General features: G+C 48.6%; 1 protein-coding gene across 2 annotated transcripts in view; it reads right to left on the minus strand.

Moving 5' to 3' along the window:
* Positions 1–16,817, minus strand: part of LOC139061393 (uncharacterized) — a 69,014-nt gene that overhangs the window by 16,748 nt on the left and 35,449 nt on the right. The gene's annotated exons all lie outside the window — the stretch shown is intronic.

Genomic DNA, 16,817 nt, shown 5'->3' on the forward strand with positions numbered 1-16,817 from the left:
AATAGCTAAGGCGGAAAATAGACCTCTGTATTTAGCCTTCCTGGACATAAGTGGTGCATACGACAATGTGAACAGGGAACTCCTGTGGAACATATTAAAAGCTGAAGGTATCGGTAATGAGGTAATTGATTTCCTACAGGAAATATATCGAGAAAATAATGTTGAAATAACATGGGAAGGAATCAAGAGTACGACAACTGTCGAGGTTCACAAAGGATTAAGGCAAGGTGGTCTTCTATCACCGCTGCTATTCATGCTTTATATGATAAGCATGGAAAGAAGGTTACAACGAAGCAATCTAGGGTATAATCTGTCGTACAGATTAGGCGAAAAGGTTGTTGAGCAACGACTACCGGGTTTAATGTATGCGGACGATATCGTACTGTTAGCAGATAGCCAGGAAGATTTGCAAACTCTGGTTATTTTTATTTTTATTTAACAATACTGTAGGCCTTTGCACAGGCCCAAACAGGAAGTGGATTGTACAATATACACACGAGCATGGGAAAAACAGGAAAAAAGAAAAACAAAAAATATATAAAGCAAATGAAATGCCATACAACAGCACTGGTATACAACGCAAGACACCCTTTTTTGTTTCACATGAATCAGGGAAAAGGTACTCAAAACAATTGCAATATTTGTCTTATAATATTCTTGTAGTTATTGTGGATCTATATAACACCACTACTCAGCACATTGCAATATTTACATTTGAAATGCAATCACCCGTGCACTAGTGTCCAGTCAATCAACCAACGCATTACCTTTAAACTATGCGCTCAACTACTTTCATGAACAGCCAAAATATGACTCCAATTTTTGACTGTGACTGTGGATATGACTGTGGGGACGAAGAAGACAGTTTAGGTTTCAGTTTTAGTGCAGCTAAGTCCGGTGGGATGTTTTTCAACGATACAACTGATCAGGAGCTTACAATACAAGGCCACGAAATACCCCGAGTGGCCGAATACAAGTATCTCGGGGTATGGATAAACAAAGGGCAGATGTACACGGAAAAGCACGAACAGTCTCTAATAGCAAAAGGGCGAAGAGATGCCGGGATAATGAAATATAAGGCATTGTGGGGTTCCAACAGGTATGAGGTACTGAGAGGCATTTGGAAGAGAGTAATGGTGCCGGGGCTTACTTTCGGGAATGCGCTCCTGTGTTTAAGGGCAGAGGTTCAGTCGAGACTAGAAGTAAATCAGAGAGCTGTGGGAAGGTTAGCACTAGGTGCCCACGGGAAAACCACAAACGAAGCATACAGGGAGATATGGGCTGGGCATCATTCGAAGCACGGGAAGCTCAGAGTAAAATCCTATGCGAAAAACGTCTGAGGAAATTGGATGATAACAGGTGGGCAGCTAAGGTGTTTAAATACCTGTAGAGAAAGAGCGTTGACTCACAATGCCGGAAAAGAACTAGGAAGCTAACCAGTAAGTTAGCTGGTTAACCAGTAGTAACCAGTAGTTAGTAACCAGTAGTTAGGACAGGCCGCCATTGGAATATGAACCTGGCAACGTTTAACGCTAGAACGTTATCTAGTGAAGCGAGTCTAGCAGTGCTATTGGAGGAATTAGAGGGCAGTAAATGGGACATAATAGGGCTCAGTGAAGTTAGGAGGCCAAAAGAAGCATATACAGTGCTAAAAAGCGGGCACGTCCTGTGCTACCGGGGTTAGCGGAGAGAAGAGAACTAGGTGTCGGATTCCTGATTAATAAGAATATAGCTAGTAACATACAGGAATTCTATAGCATTAACGAGAGGGTGGCAGGTCTTGATGTGAAACTTAATAAGAGGTACAAAATGAAGATTGTACAGGTCTACGCCCCTACATCCAGTCATGATGACCAGGAAGTCGAAAGCTTCTATGAAGACGTGGAATCGGCGATGGGTAGAGTGAAAACCAAATACACTATACTAATGGGCGACTTCAATGCCAAGGTAGGCAAGAAGCAGGCTGGAGACAAAGCAGTGGGGGAATATGGCATAGGCACTAGGAATAGCAGGGGAGAGTTATTAGTAGATTTTGCGGAACAGAATAATATGAGGATAATGAATACCTTCTTCCGCAAGCGGGATAGCCGTAAGTGGACGTGGAGGAGCCCGAACGGCGAGACTAGAAATGAAATAAACTTCATACTCAGCGCTAACCCTGGCATCATACAAGATGTGGACGTGCTCGGCAAGGTGCGCTGCAGTGACCACAGGATGGTAAGAACTCGAATTAGCCTAGACCTGAGAAGGGAACGGAAGAAACTGCTACATAAGAAGCCGATCAATGAGTTCGCGGTAAGAGGTAAAATAGAGGAATTCCAGATCAAGCTAAAGAACAGGTACTCGGCTTTAACTCAGGAAGAGGACCTTAGTGTTGAAGCAATGAACGACAATCTTGTGGGCATCATTAAGGAGTGTGCAATGGAAGTCGGTGGCAACTCCGTTAGGCAGGATACCAGTAAACTATCACAGGAGACGAAAGATCTGATCAAGAAACGCCAATGTATGAAAGCCTCAAACCCTACAGCTAGAATAGAACTGGCAGAACTTTCGAAGTTAATCAACAAGCGTAAGACAGCTGACATCAGGAAGTATAATATGGATAGAATTGAACATGCTCTCAGAAACGGAGGAAGCCTAAAAACAGTGAAGAAACTAGGAATTGGCAAGAATCAGATGTATGCGTTAAGAGACAAAGCCGGCAATATCATAACTAATATGGATGAGATAGTTCAAGTGGCTGATGAGTTCTATAGAGATTTATACAGTACCAGTGGCACCCACGACGATAATGGAAGAGAAAATAGTCTAGACGAATTCGAAATCCCAAAGGTAACGCCGGAAGAAGTAAGGAAAGCCTTAGGAGATATGCAAAGGGGGAAGGCAGCTGGGGAGGATCAGGTAACAGCAGATTTGTTGAAGGATGGTGGGCAGATTGTTCTAGAGAAACTGGCCACCCTGTATACGCAATGCCTCATGACCTCGAGCGTACCGGAATCTTGGAAGAACGCTAACATAATCCTAATCCAAAAGAAAGGGGACGCCAAAGACTTGAAAAATTATAGACCGATCAGCTTACTGTCCGTTGCCTACAAAGTATTTACTAAGGTAATCGCAAATAGAATCAGGAGCAACTTAGACTTCTGTCAAGCAAAGGACCAGGCAGGATTCCGTAAAGGCTACTGAGCAATAGATCATATTCACACTATCAATCAGGTGATAGAGAAATGTGCGGAATATAACCAACCCTTATATATAGCTTTCATTGATTACGAGAAAGCGTTTGATTCTGTCGAAACCTCAGCAGTCATGGAGGCATTACGGAATCAGGGTGTAGACGAGCCGTACGTAAACATACTGAAAGATATCTATAGCGGCTCCACAGCCACCGTAGTCCTCCATAAAGAAAGCAACAAAATCCCAATAAAGAAAGGCGTCAGACAGAGAGATACGATCTCTCCAATGCTATTCACAGCGTGTTTACAGGAGGTATTCAGAGACCTGGATTGGGAAGAATTGGGGATAAAAGTTAATGGAGAATACCTTAGTAACTTACGATTCGTTGATGATATTGCCTTGCTTATTAACTCAGGGGACCAATTGCAATGCATGCTCACTGACCTAGAGAGGTAAAGCAGAAGAGTGGGTTTAAAGATTAATCTGCAGAAAACTAAAGTAATGTTTAACAGTCTCGGAAGAGAACAGCAATTTACAATAGGCAGCGAGACACTGGAAGTAGTAAGGGAATACATCTGCTTAGGGCAGGTAGTGACGGCGGATCCGCATCCTGAGACGGAAATAATCAGAAGAATAAGAATGGGCTGGGGTGCGTTTGGCAGGCATTCTCAGATCATGAACAGCAGGTTGTCATTATCCCTTAAGAGGAAAGTGTATAATAGCTGCGTCTTACCAGTACTCACCTACGGGGCAGAAACCTGGAGGCTTACGAAAAGGGTTCTACTCAAATTAAGGACAACGCAACGAGCTATGGAAAGAAGAATGATAGGTGTAACGTTAAGGGATAAGAAAAGAGCAGATTGGGTGAGGGAACAAACGCGAGTTAATGACATCTTAGTTGAAATCAAGAAAAAGAAATGGGCATGGGCAGGGCATGTAATGAGGAGGGAGGATAACCGATGGACATTAAGGGTTACGGACTGGATCCCAAGGGAAGGGAAGCGAAGCAGGGGGCGGCAGAAAGTTAGGTGGGCGGATGAGATTAAGAAGTTTGCAGGGACGGCATGGCCACAATTAGTACATGACCGGGGTTGTTGGAGAAGTATGGGAGAGGCCTTTGCCCTGCAGTGGGCGTAACCAGGCTGATGATGATGAAGATGAACCAGTAAGTATGCGTGACACGAGGACGAAAACGGACAGAGCATTAAACGACAGGTTAAAAATGCGGAAGGTAAAAATTGGATAAATTCAATGGAAATGAAGCATAGTGTAGAACTATATCGATACTGGAAACAGCAGATCAGGAAGGAAGATTTTTATGATTACTCAAGAGGCAGTGCCCTACTCTTTGAAGCTAGATCAGGATGTCTTAGAACGCGGAGCTATAAAAAGAAATTTAACGAAGAAGAAGACACATGTACTGTGTGTGGTAAATATGTAGAAACAATGGAACACCTCATACTAAAATGTGATGGTATCAATCCCGATGTCGATGCGGCCACAGTCAGCCTTCCTGAGGCCCTAGGGTTCAGAGATAATGATAGTCATGTAAATAAATGTGCGGTGGAAATTAGCAAAAGGCGATTGGAGGATTGGTGGCTCAAAAGCAGAGATGTGACATAAGGTTAAAAGGGTAGGAAGACGTATTTAAAGAAAATCGAGAAATTCAATAACACACACCACAGATAAAAATAAAAGGCAAAATAAAAATCTGAGCATGGTGGCAACTGCCATCGCCCCGTTTCAAAGGGGACGCTCCTACCTTCCATCCATCCATTCGCAGCGCCCCCTGGGCAATGCAAGAGCCCTATTGCACATATCGGGCGGAGGACTTACTCGTGAATACTTTTACTATACTTTTACCAGATCATCTTCCTTTCACTACGGCAGAAAGCAGTAAATCCTAATGTAATCTACGACATTAGGCTGTCTCTAATCAACTAAAAAAGGCTGGATTATCCTATGAATCTTCTTAAACAATTTTTCCAGTCTCTTAAGGAGCTAGGAAAGGAAAATTTATGCCGTCGATCTAGCATTGCAGCGGCCACCTATGCTCGTTGTTTACATTTCTTGCGCCACTCATCCTCTTCTAGTTTCACTATTCAAACGCAAAGCATTCGCAAATATGTCTTCTTTTGTATATTTGTGAATTTATTCATTTACCGCCAATACAAGCGCTTTGTGCCTGGCGAAATTGCAAGACAAGCGCTGAACAGATCGCAGAAGCAGACGACAGCGAACAGGTTATAACTAGCGCCACTTTGCTCGTACGTTCTTTCCCTAGCGGCAAAAGGGGTGAACTAGACCAGGCGTGCTGGAGGAGGGAGATCTGTGCAGGTCAGTAGTTCAGTAGGTCGTGCTTTAGGCACCTAGCAATGCCTCCTTTACAAGATGCCAGCCGCGTTGTCCGTAAACTCGGTCCTGGCCCTCTTCCTTTTCTCTCCTCCGCGAAACGGCAACGAGCGCCGCTTGTGGCGGACGTCTGCAACCTAGATCACGTACTGCGGCCTCGGAGATTACCATGGCGTCTGTTGCCATCTCGAAGGCTCGCGATAACGCTCGCTAACAGACGCCCGCGCAATAAAGCGCCGGCGGAGCATTCAGCCGCCGCTGCCCCATACGCCGGAAGTTGAAAAGGCAACGAGCGCCGCCTCACGGAATTTATGGTGAACTAACTTCAACTAAGGGAACCGCCGCCGCAATGGCAACGCGAGCAACGCGGCTGGCATCTAGTAAAGGAGGCATTGCACCTAGGATCAGGTCACGTGAGAGATTTTTGTACGACAAATAGACGTACGCGAAGCTCTATGCTTTCTAGTGTTCAAGTAAAACGCCATTCTTGAAGGCTACGCTTTTGCTGCTGGCTTCATCGCCGAAAGCATCACACGGAAGCATTTTCAGAGCCAAAAAATGTTCATTTCATATGGTTTCTATTACAGGGACGTGTATATTTCGCTTAAAATGTTCGAGGAAAAAAAAGACATTGTGCTTATGACTGCACTGTTCTTGTTCAAATTTCGAAGAAAATCACGATATCAAGACAAAAAAAAATATTTTAATTTGCTTTTGTCTGCACTGTCCGCAGTCAGCGAGGTTTAAGCAATGTCACTTTCGTTGTCTGCATCATGGCAAAGCATGGCCTTCAAGATTTGGTTCCATAAACTGTTCAGGACAGCACTTGAGAGAACACAACATTTCGTGTTAATAACCATGCAAGTCATAGTACAAGGGCTACGTCAAACGATTTCTTAAAAAAAAAGGCAAAATTGCTGCAATATTTGAGCAAGAACAAAGCAGCCATGGGCGCATTTTTTTATTACTAATATATCACATCCATAAGGGGCGCTATTCTGCTGGACACGCATGGCGGCTGCACAGTCGCCATTATCCGCCATGTTTACTCTCTTATCGGCTGTGGCGAGCCAACGCCTCCTATATTATACTATGCCTGGAACGTGAGCCGCAAACGCGCTGCCCTTCCCTCGCCTGTACTCTCCTCCTTTTGGTACGGTGGCGAGCGCCTCTTGCGGACAGCCCTTGTAAACACGCTGGTGGCGCGGCTACCGGGAGCCAGCCGGGAGCGACGTCGGCAGCTGGCGCGTCGTGAGCTTTCGGCGGCGGCGGCAGTGGTTGCCATGGGGACCGGTACGGTGGCGCGCGCCGTCCTGCGGCGCATAGTCGCAACACTCGACAGATAGCTCCCTATGGAAAAGAGAGTGACGAGGCGTTGGGCGAGCTCACGTGCCTCGAAATTTTTGCCGGGAAACGGAAGTTTTGCGAAATGTCATTTTGGGTTTTCATCAAGATGACGAAACGTGACGTGGAGCTGCAAATTTTATGGACTAGTACATTTTTTGGGTCCTTGGCAGATATATTGTGATGTTAGTGCTTCAAAAAGAATGTGAGCGGTAGCGTGCAGAAGCCAGTGCAATGCATCTGCAATTGCGCGAATATGGGGTGGCGATTCAAGATATGCGCCATGCCAGCTTGCTGATAGGCTGAAGGAATATCTTGTGAGGAGCGTCACAGGAAGGGCTGTTTCGTAATCGTCATTTTGACGATGCGTGACGTTGCACTGGGCCGCCATTGCTGAGATTTTCCGCCATAATTTTTGCTGCGACGAGCCGCGCGAATTATGCTAATGGGCAGCCATATGCAATGGCAGCCGAGAGGAATGCGTATCGCCACATTTTCCCCGTCGTTTGGCACCACGAAAATCTTTTGTTCATAACGCGTGCTCATAGTAGTTGCATCGCTCTCGGGTGGTGTTGGCTTTTGTGGTTGGGGCCATCATTTTTTAAAAGAACGCGTTTATACGAAATAATATTGGTAAAACATAGCAAACTTTCAGCAATGTTGTCCACTTTTCACTGCTGCATTTGTATTGTAATTAAGATTAATGCCTTTTCGCACAATCAAAAGTTATGACAACGGCCTCTTTCTAATTTATAAGAAGAAATGTACGCAAGGCGGCGCCTTGAAGTTTCCTCCCGTGGTGCGAGTAACCAGCGAAATGAACAAGAGATGGCAGCGCCGGCGCTTGCGTCGCGCTAGTGGTTATCTCTGGCGCCCGCAACGCTATCGGTGATATTCGGCCGTTTCTCAGCCAACCGAGTCGGGCTGAGTCACTTGCGTTTCACGAAATAGCGATAACGTGGCCTAGAACGTGCGCGCATCACCACTGGTAGGTCGCGTATGTTCTCTCAAGCAAGAAAACAAGCGCGTTGGCGCCAACATGCGATGACTCATTGCATTTTCCGGGGACACGCATCCTGGCTATTGAAGCAGACGACGGCTTGTACGCAGCAGACGACGGAAGCGCGAAGCGTTTTCGACGGAACAATCATACGCTTTGAGATAGCTGCTTTATTTTAGAGCGCAGCTCTTTGGCGTCCGTTCCTGGGTTTCGCGTCGTCGTCGGCGTTGTCGGCCTCGTAACCAGCTCGCCGACGAATCTGCTCCGCCGCCGCGCATGCGCGCTGTCGGCTCTCCGGGCGAGGGAGGATGATGGAAGGGAGGAGGAGAGACTGTGGAGGAGGGCTGGCTACACAAATGGCTCTTTGGCGTCCGTTCCTGGGTTTCGCGTCGGCGTTGTCGTCGGCCTCGTAACCAGCTCCGCCCCCCTTTCATCCCCCCAGCGCTAGCAGCGACCGACTGATACCGCTTTCGTGAGTCCGCTACCGCACTCACGAAAGACGTCGTGCACTTCCTGCAACTCGCATTAACCGTCCATCGATCCACACCGATGTTAGTAGTGGGGGACTTTAATGTTGACATAAAGACAAACAGCAATTTCCTAACACTTATGCGGGAGAACATCCCGTTCCTCTCGCTCGTAACGCGTCCCACGGCTGTGACAACCTCGCGAGGCACTTGTATAGATCTCGTCTTTGAGAATCAAGCATTGGTGTACCAAGTCGAACATATATCAGTCTATTTCTCCGACCACAAAGCTTCCTTCATGACTGTCAAGAACTGTTAGTGGAGTCTTTGTTAAAGGAATACGTGTGAAAAATAAAAAAAAATTCTGTGATAGCGCATACATGTGTTGCTCGATTTCTTTGCCTCAATCTATCGAAAAGGTGAAACAGCTTATTTGCTGCGCTCAAATTTCGCATTAGGAAGTAACGTAATCGTCGGTAATTTTTTTACTGCGGAGGAAAACTGTTTTGTTTTACCGATAACGCTACATTCAGTGTCTTCATTTCAGTTTCTTAGGCGAAACGTCAAGTTGGCGTCACGTTACGTAAGCAAAACTGGGCCACCAGCGCCATTTTGTTTGCGTCGCGCCTACGTCACGCATCGAAGAAAATGGCGGAATGTCCAGAATAGCGCCCTGGGTTTCTGGCTGTTGTGCCTCGATCGTGCTCCCGCCAGTTTAGTTGCTGTGTAGCAAACGTAGCGCCTATATTATGTAGGCGCTACGTTTGCCACACAGCAACCAAACTGGCGGGAGCACGATCGAGGCGCAGAATACATGTAGCGCTGACTCATATCGAGTTAAGGCACACTCTGAACTGACTTTTAAGGGCATCCCGAGCGGTTTTTCGTTTATTACGCCGCCGTTACGCCGAGTTGTGCCGCCGCGCTCCAGCTGTTGCATTTCGTGTAGGGCTACTGACAAAATGCGGTTTCCAGGTGGCACGATGGCCTCGACTGGAATAAACGCACACGACACCAAAGATTGAGTAAGCCTGAAAATATTTTATTTGCATTTTACAAGTACAACAAAAAGCACACGTCTACGCATCCACACAAACACGGTTACATAGTCAAGAACATGGGCAAGAAATGGCTCATTAATAAGGGTAGCACAAACGCACAAGAAAGAAGACCTAAGCTACAAAACGTACGGTCGGCTGCTAAGTATAATAATTTCCCTGTCACCGCATGTCACTTTTATACAGCATCTTTTTTACAGCACTTCCAGGCCGGGCAGTTTGGCGGAAAGAACGCAACAGCTTACGGCCGTCAGCTGCCTCTGTCATAATTATCCTAATCTCCGCATCAACGTCGTGCAAATCCGCATACGGGCATCTGTATCTGAACCATATATGTGCCAGCTTAATACATGTGTAGTGAAATTATGACAACCACTGCGTCTTATCAAACGTATTGGTTTTGCAAATGCGCATTACAGCTGACGGAACGACATACTGTAAGTGAAGCACAAGAGAACAAGGACAAAAGGAGGATACAACACTTGAAGAAATGAAGAATTAGTAGGCGTACAGCAAACAAGCGATGACGGAGAACACACAATGATCGGGTGTTCTGTGACATCGCTTTGCGTATTTACGGTGTTATGGAGATCAACGGCATAAAAACGTACCTTCAAGCGTACTCCTTCAACCTCCGCCGCATTCATTATGATAATCAACGCCTAAACAAAATGAGGCACTATTTTTTTCCAAGAGTAGACCTCTTTACAGCAAGTCTATGTAATGACTCGCAGACGAAACCAGCATGCTTTCGAAAATGTTTTACCGCCGTAGTATTCGAACGCCAACGGCCAGGAAACACATCGATGCCAATAGGCTGTCGGCTGTCGGTGGTTAATCAAGTACAAAAACCTTGACGCTATGACTAAAAAGCAGCTTCAACAATCAAACTTAAAAAAAATCAACTGCCTATTTGCCTGAGGTAACAAAACATCCTTAGACACCTCGATTGTTTATGTCAATGGTTTGTGTAAAGTAAAAAATTCAGCATGTTCAGCGCCCCTAGCAGAAAAAGCACAAATTAAAGTATTCGACCAAATTACAGTATCTCCACTTGCGCGCTTACGCTGAAACACGCCTCGATTGATCTTTCGCCCTCTGTGGCCATTTGTTGAACTTGAGAGTGTACGGGGCCTGGCGCTATTCTGGGGCCGAATCTTATAACGGTTTGGTTGGGGAACCGTTCCTTTGGCCTCGCCTGATTGGCCAAAATGTTTATTACGTCACAGGTCGTCAGAGGCAGCGGGGCGGTATCGCAATTTTCGAATACGTCACGCATCTGTCAATCATCTTCAAAGCGAACCGGTCGTAGGAACCGGCGAAGGGGTAGTCCGCTTTGGGTTCCGTTGCTGTGGCTTGGCTTTGGTTTGTGACCCTGGCCGCGCGCGCCGGTCGCGCGACCCCGGAGACACGCGGGCGTCGCGCGCGCGTGCGTTGGTTGCTTATTGCTTGCCTTCGTCGTCTGCTTGGCGTTCCTCTTTCGGTGTCGACCACGGCTGGAAGCGCGATACGCGTTCGAAGAAGTGACGGATAATGAGTTGCACCGCCCTTGCTGGCTTTCTAAGTAAACCTTTTGCAGGCTACGCTATCAAATGTAGGGGACTCAGGTGCAAGCGTACGAGTGGCCATTCCACGCAGAGGAAGGAATATTGCGCGCTGCGCTTCATCGCCACTGGCCTGCAGCTCCCAGAGGTCGGTCGGACGTGAAGCATTCATCGGAATGACCTAGATCTCTGCTGCCGACACCGTCCACAAAGTTGCTCTCGCAATCACTGTGTTGGCCGGTTGAAGGGCTGGGTCAGCTTTCCCGTGACCTCAGCTTCAAAGCCAATGCCAAGGAGATATTTGCACGGTGAGATCGAATTCTCAGTGCTATCGCCAGCGTGAATAGCTTGCAGATCGCCGTTCAGCAGTCAGAAGTGTTCAACCTAGGCTGGTTCAGCACTTCCATCGTTCAGCTGATAAAACTATACAGTCAGGACGGGAAGATATTGTGGAGATCTCTTATTTGCATGGCTGCCTTTTTTTCTCTGGTTCGGGAGTGCCGCACTTTGTTACTCAATTTTACGGCACAGCGCGCACCGTCAGCACCACACTATTCGATTTGACTTCGCGCAGGCAATGCAGGGCCCGTGTATCGTAATGTTCGATTTCAAGTTCCATTGCTTTTATCACGCGACGCGCCGTGGGGCTTATCGCAGGGACAGCGCCAGCACGGCGGCGAGCGAGTCATGTCCGAGCCGATGACGAAGGGCGAAAAAAGATGGAAAATTGATATAGTCGGCTAGTAAAGGTGTCCCTAAGAACCAGTTCGCGGTTTTGTCGCGCTCGCTACTTGAGAAGTGCCGGCAGTGCGTTCCTGTTGCGTGCATCCTGCGAGCTCCTGGTAGCAGACGACATAGCGCTGCGCTCTGCCAACTCATTTACGCTTGCGATACCGCCTGTCGGCTGAGAATAAAAAAAGAATGACATTAATAAATTACTTCTGCATTGCGTAAACGCCCGGTACCACAGGTTTATACTTCAGAACTTGGCGTATAATATTGAATTTATATTTTACATTTGTTTAGCAAGCAGAACCATTCTGCAATTCCTCGATTAGCTCGTCATATAGTGACGTACACTTCAGAGGTGGCACCCTCTCATCTATTGGTCGCGTCCTCCCCTTCTTCCACCGCCGGCTTGGGAAGGAAGGAAGGAAATCAACTTTATTCGGGTCCTGCAGGCCACGAGAGCTTTGGGCTCTCATGGAGTGGGCGTCTCCCACGACAGAACCGGGAGGTTGAGTTTCCTGGCGGCGTCGCGGACCTGCTGGACGGCCCAGAGTTGGGGAGCGAGTTCTTCGCTCCTGATTGCTTCTTCAAACTTGCGCTTGTCCTGTTCGTAGTTTACGTGAGCTTGCGAGCACGGCCAGAGTAAATGATATACGTTAAGGGATGTATTGCAATTGGTGCAATGAGACTTGTCGTAGAGCTCAGGCATGTAATGGTGTAATCTGTTTTGAGTGGGGTATGTGTCTGTTTGTAGCATTCTGAGTGTAACCCTTTGAGCTCGAGTGAGCGTGCGGTGTGGCGTGCTATACTGTCTGCGTTGTAGGTAGTAGTGTTTAGTGATTTCATTGTATGTAGTGGGCGCGTCCTTATTCTCCGAGTGGTTGGGTGAAGCCGCGCGGTCTGTAAGCGCGCGCGCAGCCTCGTGTGCCGCCTCGTTAAGGTTGGGGACGTCGCCGATCTTTGGTCCTAAGTGTGCCAGGAACCAGTATATGAAGTGGTTCTTAATCTCTTTCTTTGAAACAATTCTGAAAGCCTGTGCGCAGACCGTGCCCTTTCGGAAACGGCCGTCCACAACCGCCACTGCGAAAGCTTTGTTTCCCGTGTATGCCGCCGCGTCCACAAAAGCTGAGCGTTCACGGTTCGCCAAGGCTTGGTTAAGAAGGAATTGTCCTCTCGCTTGTCGTCTGCCCCTGTTGTTTTCGGGGTGTACGTTTCTGGGTATAGGGTGGACCATGATCTTGGCGCGGATATCCCGTGGGAGGTCCGCAAAGTCTTTTTCTATGTCTCCGTGTGCAAAGCCTAGCTTCTCTAGGATCGTGCGCCCCGGAGGCGTCGTCGAAAGCCTAGCAAGCTGGGCGCGCTGCTGGGCTTCGGGAATTTCTTCGAGGGTGTTGTGCATGCCCAGGTGCCCCAGCTTCTCGTTGCTGGTGCTAGTTGGAATGCCGAGGGCTTGCTTGGTGACCTTTCTGATTTGGGCATTCAGTCTGTCTCTTTCAGATCGTGTCCAATTGAGCATTGCCGCAACGTATGCGAAGTGACAGGTGACGAACGCGTGTATGAGTTTGATGAGATTATGTTCCTTGAGGCCCCTGTGTCTATTGGCAATTCTTCTGATGAGCCCAATAGCGTTGTTGGTTTTGGTGATGAGCTTCCGAACCGTAGAGGCATTGACGTCTTTAGTCTCTACGATCATACCCAGGACTCTGATTTTGTCGACGCACGGTATGGCGTGTCCCGATGTGGTTCGTACGGTAATTTCTTGATTATAATCGAAGTCTGACGAGTATGGCCTGCGGCCCTTCTGCGTGGGTCTGCGTACGAGCAGCTCCGACTTGGTAGGCGAGCATCTGAGTCCTGTGGGAATTAGAAATTCCTCTATGGCGTTCACTGCTTCTTGCAAGATGTCCTGCACCATGCCCGGGGTTCCTTTGGACACCCACATGGTGATGTCATCTGCATATATGGTATGCTCGAGCCCGTGGATCTGCCTTAGTTTCTCAGCAAGTCCCGCGATGGCAAGGTTGAAAAGCATAGGGGAGATGACCGAGCCTTGGGGAGTGCCCCTGCTCCCCAGCGAGAGAGTCTCCGTGGAGAGGTCCGCAAATCGGAGCGTAGCCGTCCTGTTATCCAAGAATGACTTGACGTACGAGTGGAACCTAGCTCCGAGGTTGAGTTTGGAAATGGTGTCCACAATGTATTGGTGAGAGAGGTTGTCGAACGCTTTCTCTAGATCCAACCCAAGAATGGCCTTGGCGTTTCTAATGGGGTCATCGATGATTTGATGCTTGATTAAAATCATGGTGTCTTGAGTTGAAAGACCGGGCCTAAATCCGGTGAGAGTGTGTGGTAACAGTCCCTTGGTTTCTAGGAATCTGGAGATTCTGTTCTGAATGGCGTGTTCCGCCGCCTTCCCCACGCACGACGTGAGTGATATGGGTCTGAGGTTCTCGACGCCCGAGGGCTTGTCGGGCTTTGGAATGAGAACCGTGGTGGCGTTCTTCCATTCCGGTGGGACCCTGCCGGAAGTGCCATTCAAGTTTTGAAGGACGGTCCTGATTTCTTCCAGGGTGAAGGGTTCATCGAGGTCGGGGTTGTCAGCTCCCGTGTACGGGGAACCGGATGCCTCGGCCTCGTTTTCGTGGCTGCTCGAGAGTGGCATGTATCTTTCGGCAAGTCTTGCCATAAATTCCTGCTCGTTGGAGTTTTTGAGTTCACGTTTCGCTATCTTGTCAGCCGTCTTGGTCTGAGAGCTCCTGGTTTGACCTTTGTTAAGAAGGTGTTTGAGTAGGTTCCAAGTTTTTCCATATGTCACGCTGCCATCGGCCCTTGCACATACTTCGTCCCATTGTTGGCTGGAGAGCACTACACAGTGGTGCTCAATGTCCTTGTTCAGTAATGCAATCTTTTTCCTAAGTCTTCTATTGAGTCTCTGGGTACGCCATCTCTGCAGTATGGATCTTTTCGCTTCCAGCATGTGAGCGAGCTTAGCGTCCATCCCGATTGTCTGGACATCTGTTTCTATTTCCTTGGTCGCGTTGCAGGCGTCCTCCTTTAGTTCTTGCGTCCACTGTTCTAGTGTAGCGGGCTTGTCGGTACGTTCCTTTCTTATCTGTCTAAACGCATCCCAATCCGTGTATCTCCACTTTCGTAGTGGTTTCAAGGCGATTGCTATTGACGTTTCCACAATGTAATGGTCGCTGCCGAGGTCATCGCCGGTATTATGCCAGGTGGCCCCATCGGTGTTGAGAACGAACGTGAGGTCTGGGGTGGTGTCCCTCGAGACCGAGTTGCCCATCCTGGTAGGGTAGAGCGCGGACGTGATAAGGTTGAGGCCCATCTCTTCCGCATCGGTGGCAAGATTTCTGCCTTTGGCGCTGGTGACGCCGTAGCCCCATTCTACGTTTGGGGCGTTGAAATCTCCAACAATAATCAGTGGGTTGTTCCCGGCTTTGTCCCTGGCCTTCTTCAACAGTCTTCTGAAACTGCGTTCTGTGGTTCGGGCTGCTGTACATGTTCAGTGCTAGTATGCTCTTAGCCTTCTTGCCTTTGGGAAAGACTTCGATGAACAAGTGCTCGGATTTGCTGTCCGGATTACTTCTGTCAATTTCGGCCCACGCGAGCCTGTTACTGACAAACGTCGCTACGCCGCTGCAGGCTTTTGTTGGTGGAACGGCAATTGTTTCATATCCCGGAAGTGTTGGTGTGTTGGTGTCGGTCTCTTGAATGAGTATGATGTCCGGCTTGTCTGTAGTGTGTCTGATGTGCTGTTGCAAGACCGATTTCTTGTTGCGGAACCCGCGACAATTCCATTGCCAGAATATAAGCTTGCCTTGATTGTTCGTTTGCGCTTGGTGCCTTTCGGCTGGTTCTCGCTTATTTGCCTTCTCCATTTTTACTTTCTACTATGGTTGCGGACTTTACCGCCATTTTGGGTGTGACGATATCGCTTGTTGCAGTGTTCCTTCTGACCATGGGGGAGGCAGGGGAGTTGTCCGGTGCCGTGGAGTGAGTAAAGACGGTCCTTTCGAGGCCCTCGATCCTGGCACCGAAGCCCTTCCCCATCACTTCTACCCTGCTCGTTAGGCCATCGACCGCCTCTACTAGTCTGTCGTGCCCCTTCTTTAGTGACTCGACATCGAATTGTAGTTGACCTAGGGTACTAAGGATCTTGTCCAATTTACCGTCTATGTCCTTGGCAGGCGTGTCGCATTCCGTGGTCTTGGCCTTGCGTTTCTTGGTGGCTGGTGTGCCCGCGGGTGGGCTTTGACTAGTCGTTTCTGATTCCCCTACACTGGAGGGATTCGGACTGGCTGAAGTGTCCATGTGCATGTCCTGTGTCTGAGCAGTTGGTGAGCTAATTTGCGTTTTAAGCAATCTATTCTCGTTAGCCAGTTCTGTCATTGTGCGTCTGAGTTGAGCGTTTTCGTGCTCGAGTGCTTTGATTCTCTCTAAGATGTCTTTGTGTACATTATTCTCTGGCCGCGCTTGCAAGCTCACCTGTGATTGGTCTCTCAGTGGCCCGGAGTTAGTGGGCAGCGTCCTTGCCGTTGCCGAGGCCTGGCATCCCGTTGTCGCCTTGACTCGCTGGGCCCAGCTGTCAGCTCCGGCCGCGGGTGCGTAGCGCACGCCCGAGATGGAGCGGCCCCGGCTCCCGGGTGTGCGGGAGCGGCTTCTGCGACCTCTGCTGGCCGATCGGGATCCCGAGCTCCCTCTGGATCTGGAGCGTCCTCTGGGCTCATGCTGTCCGTCTGGCTGCTGTGCCGCACCTGTGCCGTTTTGCTTTAAAAGACTCGTCGCTTTTTCTCGAAGTTTCTTGGACGCAATGGCTGCCTGCTTGTTCTCGATTCTTCGTTTGCGTACCACGTACGGGACCTGGTATCTGCTCTTGCATTCCTTGCTGGCCGTGGGGTGTTTCTCGCCGCACAGCGCGCAAGAGACTTCTCCACAAGCGTGATCTTCTCCGGGGTCTGGAATGCCGCAATCCCTGCAAGTCTGCTTCTCCGGTGTGGGGCATACGTCTGCTCGGTGCCCTAGTTTGCCGCAAGCCTGACATATGGCGATCTGCTTCCTGTAGAGCGAGCACTCTACCCATGCACATCCGTACATCACGTGGTTGGGAACTTCCCAATGGACCACAGATATCCAG

This window comes from Dermacentor albipictus, chromosome 6 (genome assembly GCF_038994185.2).
Source record: "Dermacentor albipictus isolate Rhodes 1998 colony chromosome 6, USDA_Dalb.pri_finalv2, whole genome shotgun sequence".
Taxonomy (NCBI): domain Eukaryota; kingdom Metazoa; phylum Arthropoda; class Arachnida; order Ixodida; family Ixodidae; genus Dermacentor; species Dermacentor albipictus.